General features: G+C 33.7%; 1 long non-coding RNA gene and 1 pseudogene across 1 annotated transcript; both read left to right on the forward strand.

Annotated features, from left to right (window-relative positions):
• Positions 1-841: 841 nt before the first annotated feature.
• LOC145795197 (MDIS1-interacting receptor like kinase 2 pseudogene) lies at positions 842-1745 on the forward strand (annotated as a pseudogene).
• A 2348-nt stretch (positions 1746-4093) lies between these two features.
• On the forward strand, positions 4094-5277 carry LOC145788747 (uncharacterized). The gene is made up of 2 exons (XR_014335653.1): positions 4094-4481; positions 4867-5277. It is a non-coding gene; the product is annotated as an uncharacterized LOC145788747 (long non-coding RNA).
• The last annotated feature ends 222 nt before the right edge of the window (positions 5278-5499 follow it).

Raw genomic sequence — 5499 nt, forward strand, 5'->3', positions numbered from 1 at the left:
GGTTACAACAAGCTCGTTGGTCATTTACCAGAAAACCTATGCTTTAGTGGATTACTTACAGAATTAGCTATAGCTGACAACAACCTCACAAGTCCCATCCCAAAAAGCTTGAAAAATTGCCATAGCTTATATAGAGTCAGGCTTGAAGGAAACCAACTGTCGGGAAATATATCAAAAGATTTTGGCATATACCCAAGCTTGGATTACATTGATTTGAGCCATAACAATTTTTATGGTGAGCTATCTAAAAACTGGGAAAAATGCCACAATTTAACTAGTCTCAAAATGTCTAGCAATAATATTTCTGGTGAGATACCACCTGAATTGGTAGAGGCAACTCAACTATCTATCATTGACCTTTCTTCGAATCATTTAGTTGGAGAGATCTCATTGAAATTAGGAAGGTTGGTTTCATTGTTTGACCTTAGGCTGAAAGATAACTAATTATCAAGCAACATTTCTCTAGAATTCAATAAATTGTCGAATCTTAGGTTTCTTAACTTGGTAGCAAATAGTCTAAGTGGCTCAATCCCTAGAGAACTTGGAGACTACTTAAAACTATTGAACTTAAATTTGAGCAATAATAGATTTGGGGAAAGCATTCCTATTGAAATATGCTAGATCAACACTCTTCAAAGTCTTGATCTTGGCAATAACTTGCTAATTGGTAAGATACCACAATAGATTGGAGAATTGCGAAGCTTAGAAAGGTTAAATCTCTCCCATAATAAGTTCTTTGGTTCTATATCATCATCTTTCAATGAAATGGTAAGTCTTACTTCCATTGATGTGTCATACAATCAGTTAGAGGATCATCTTCCTGACATCAAGGCCTTCTAAGAGGCTTCATTCAAGGCACTCAAAGGTAATAAAGGTTTATGTGGTAATGCTACTGGTCTTAAGGCTTGCTTGACAAAATTAAACACTGGGGATGTTAAAAAAAAGGGCAAGAAAGTTATGTTACTAACTGTACTTCTTGTTTTTGGAATTTTGTTTCTTTTGCTAATGGTTCTTGGCATTTTCATGGCTTTTCGTAAGAAAGTGAGGAACACAAAAAACGAGCCATCACGAGTAAACCATGATAATGTTTTTGCAATATGGAGCTATGATGGAAAAATGGTCTATGAAAACATCATTGAAGTCACTGAGAACTTCAGTGCCAAATATTGTGTTAGAGAGGGAGGATATGGTAACCATTTATAGAGTTGACCTACCAAATGGTCAAGTAGTTGCTGTGAAGAAACTTCATGCAACACTTGATGATGACTGGGCTAATCTAAAAGGGTTTACAAGTGAGATCCGTACATTAACTGCGATTCAACATCACAACATTGTAAAGTTGTATGGTTACTGTTCACACCTAAGGCATTTGTTTTTGGTTTATGAGTTCTTGGAAGGGGGAAGCTTGGGAAAGGTACTGAGCATGGACGATGATATAGTAATCTTTGATTGGATTAAGAGAGTGAACACTGTAAAAGGTGTGGCAAATGCTCTTTCTTATATGCACCATGATTGTTTTCAACCAATCATCCATCGAGACATATCAAGCAAGAATGTTTTGTTTGATTTGAACTATGTGGCTCACATATTTGATTTTGGCACAGCTAGATTTATGAATCTTAACTCATCCAATTGGACTTCATTTGCTGGGACCTTTGGTTATGCTGCTCCTGGTATATATTTTTCTATTGCAATGATTTATTTCCAATTAAATTACCCATGTAGTTTTTGTTCATTTTAACTTACTAATGAAGAATAATTGCTAGATTTAAGCTTGTTATTCCATTTTTTTTCTAATATGCATACCTTAAATTCTCGTGTATGATGAGCATAGCTACTGAAAAGCCATTTTAGATGAAAAATATGCACCGAAGTAAGTAAATAGTGTTGCAGATGTGTTAGCTAATTGGGATTGTGATAATAATTCTTATTTCTCTACTTTTTAAGAGCCTTGTAGATTGGTTAAGCCTATTGTGGCTTTAGATATGTTGGGTACTTTGTATATATATATATATATTCAAGTTTGTTAGTGTTGATTCTTTTTTGGGCCAAATTACACCGTATCCCTATACTCTATACCATTTATTACTTTGCCTCTTGACTTTTAAATTATTTCAGTCAGGCCCTAGACTTCAAGTCTAGTTTCAATTGGGCCTAAGCATATAACATTGTCTTAAAATGAGATTTTGGTAAAAATACAAGTTGATAAGGAATAAAGTGAAATTTTAATAAAAGTGCAGGGGGTGCTAATTGTAATTAATTCTATCACATGACTATTCTTTGTTAGTTTTTGAAACAAGGTGATACAAATGAGCCCAATTCCAATTGGACTCGGTCTGGAGGGTTGACTAAAACAATTAAAAAGTCAGAACGTAAAGTGAGATTAGATGTAAAGTATAAGGATGTAAATTGTAATTTGCCCATTCTTTTGCCTGAATATTTTTTTTCTTCTATTGCTTGAGAGATAAGGCTCATTACCCCTCTCGATTTTAGATTATTAATAAATTTCTCCTTATGTCATCAAGGTTTACCAAAAACTAAAAAATAAAAACTCTTTTTTGCAAGACATGGAATATTTTCTCTTTATTTAACATTCATTTAAGAAAATGATTATTTCGGCAGGATTCTATGTGTTTCCTTTATTTTAGTACTTATGGTTTTAGTTAAGACTTTGGCCTGCTCTAATGACCTACCACTTGTGCAGCAATGGATCTCGGTGGCTGGCAGGGTGACTGCCACCCCAAAATTTTGAAATAACTCCTCAAATATAGTGGTATTAGTTAACAATATTTATAAATTATATAGGCTCACCCCTCCAAGATTTTATTGATTTTCTTTAACTTGATTTGTAGTTTTAAGTTTCAATCGTTGCTCTTCAACTCTGGGTTTCCTTTCTCTCTCTGCCTCTTATTCTTATTGTTTGCTTGTTTTCCTCTTTTCTTCTTGTTCTTCTTTTTTCTCAATTTTTTCCTCTATCTTTTTTGTTATTTCAATTCTGCCCGGAACTCAATTTCCATTTTCACTTTTTCTTCCTCTTCTCCATCTCTATTTTAAAACAACTTATACTTTCTATTCTTTATATTTTTCTCATTTCTCTATTTAAATTATGTCTTTCTTTCTTCTTCTTGTTTGAGATCTTAATTACATTCGATGGAAGTCGTACTCACCAACAAAGAGATCACATTGCCGCCAAGCATTTTCTAGTTGACATTTTACAATCACATGTGATACTCAATTATAAGAATTAGAAAAACTGATTTAAAAAAACTGATTGATTCTTCAAAATTGAAGATAATTGCAAGCATGCAAGTAAATTTAATTTACATTTGAAATTCCAGTTACAAAATTAGACATTCTGAATTTCAAAAATTGTTAATAATATTTGAGTTGTGCCAAAGTGTTTGTAAAGCAAGAAATTTAATAATTTATCCTCTTGTCAATTGATTAAATGGTCGTCTTTTAACTTCACCTATTTTTATAGTGATTACAAAATGCACATTTTTGTCAATGAAAATTATCCAAACTAAGCAACACAAATAGTAATTTTTTCTCCTTCATTAAAAGTTCGCCCTAAGATTAAAATCATGCATCCATCCTTGCACTTTTGAATAGTCCTACAAAAGCCATTGTATATAGTTCATTGCTTCAAAAACTTATCTTTCTATAGTTAACATTTGGCAGTGAACAAATTTTCATTAATTCTTTATTTCTCTCAAATTAATTATTTATTTCTCTCAAATCAGAAAGAGTAATAACACTTGAAAGACTTTAATTAATATTGGTGACTAGCAATCCTGTTGATGTCTTGAAAATCATATATGGAAAGGTAGGTAGCTGCTTCAATGAACTAACTATCCTATTTTAAGATATTCATAGTTCTCAGGTTTTCATATTTTGACATTTTGGCATTGACATTCATCAAGCATTTATATAATTTCCTTCTTTTGGAACCCTAAACTATTTGCGTCATTTATCAAAGAATTTTAAGCAATTTAATCAATATCTTGAAATGGGCCAGGAGCATTTTTATTTACTTTTCCACCCTTTCTTTATTTAACAATTTTCTGTTGATGGACATTTTTGTTTTTTTGGCAGAACTTGCTTATACAATAGAAGTGAATGAGAAGTGTGATGTTTATAGTTTTGGGGTGCTAGCACTGGAAGTGATTATAGGAAAGCATCCGGGTGATCTAATCTCCTCTTTACCGTCATCCTCGTCCTCATCATCAACATTGACTGCGCAAGGCATATTTTTGAAGGACATCTTGGACCAACGTCCCCTACCTCCGAGGAATGAAGTGGCAGAGCAAGTAGTTGTTGTTGCGAAACTAGCATTTGTATGTTTACACACCACTTCACTGTCTCGGCCAACCATGCAACAAGTTGCTACAATACTATCAAAGCAAAGGCCAACATTGCAAAATCGATTCTACACGATTACATTAGGACAACTCTTTGACATCAACTGCTCGAGCTCTTGAGTATTTATTTTCCCTTTTATTCTTGGATTGCATGATGTTCTTGCTTTCAATTGTCTTCTTATACCATTCAATTTCACCTTGTTTCTAGTCTATTTTCCTACTCTTTTCTACTAATTACCATTCTACAAACTTTTATATGTCTAATTTAAAAGTATCAATTCTCTCTAATTTCCATCACGGTTAAAGATACAATAATGTGTCTTGAATTCTGCAGTGGCTCACTTGTTGTATTACATATATCTTGGCTCTCGATCAACAAGTAGGCTCTGTGGTCAGCGTAATCCAACCATGAATAATAGACACGCTCAAGCTCTTGCCATCTTGCATGCTATCAACACGTACGACATTGTATAATATCCTGTCTTCTTGATTTTTGTATTTCCAGGTAGCTGGTGAACAAGATTTTCCATGGGAACTTGGCTCCATTGTTATTGGACATCTACGAGTTTAGTCCTGAGTTCTAAAAGCTAAGAGAACCAAGCTTATTGTATGGATACTTTTTCGAAGAAATGCAAGGATTCGACTCAGTCTTCATTGGTCATCTCAACCAGAGGGCAATCATCTAAGTTTTGGGTGGGTTTGTTTGTCCTATTTTTGGTGTTTTGTTTTGATTTTGCTTCTAGTAGGGTAGTGGTGTGGTGTGTTTCTTTCACTATGGTGGATTGGAAGTTTGGTGAACATTGTTTTTTAGGATTCTCTCCTATACTAGACTTAGGTGGTGTTTTTCTTTCAATCTCTCTATTCCTATGGTTCACTTGTAATTGCTTGGTATATGAAATGAAGTTAATGAATCACACCTTATGATATTTAACAAGCATTCAAGCTTGGAACCAATTTTCATAGGATCGATAATTCCTTGATCATTTCACAAACTTTTTCCTCCATCCATTCATTCTCTTGAATAAACAAAGAAACGCTAAATTTTTGTAAGTCCCTAAACCTCAAAAAGGGCATTTAGTTTATGATATGATCTTCAATTTGCAGCAGTGTATGCATGGTGCTGGGGCTTGAACTTCTG

The sequence above is a fragment of the Camellia sinensis genome, chromosome 7 (genome assembly GCF_055761805.1).
Source record: "Camellia sinensis isolate YWXY chromosome 7, ASM5576180v1, whole genome shotgun sequence".
NCBI classification, from domain to species: domain Eukaryota; kingdom Viridiplantae; phylum Streptophyta; class Magnoliopsida; order Ericales; family Theaceae; genus Camellia; species Camellia sinensis.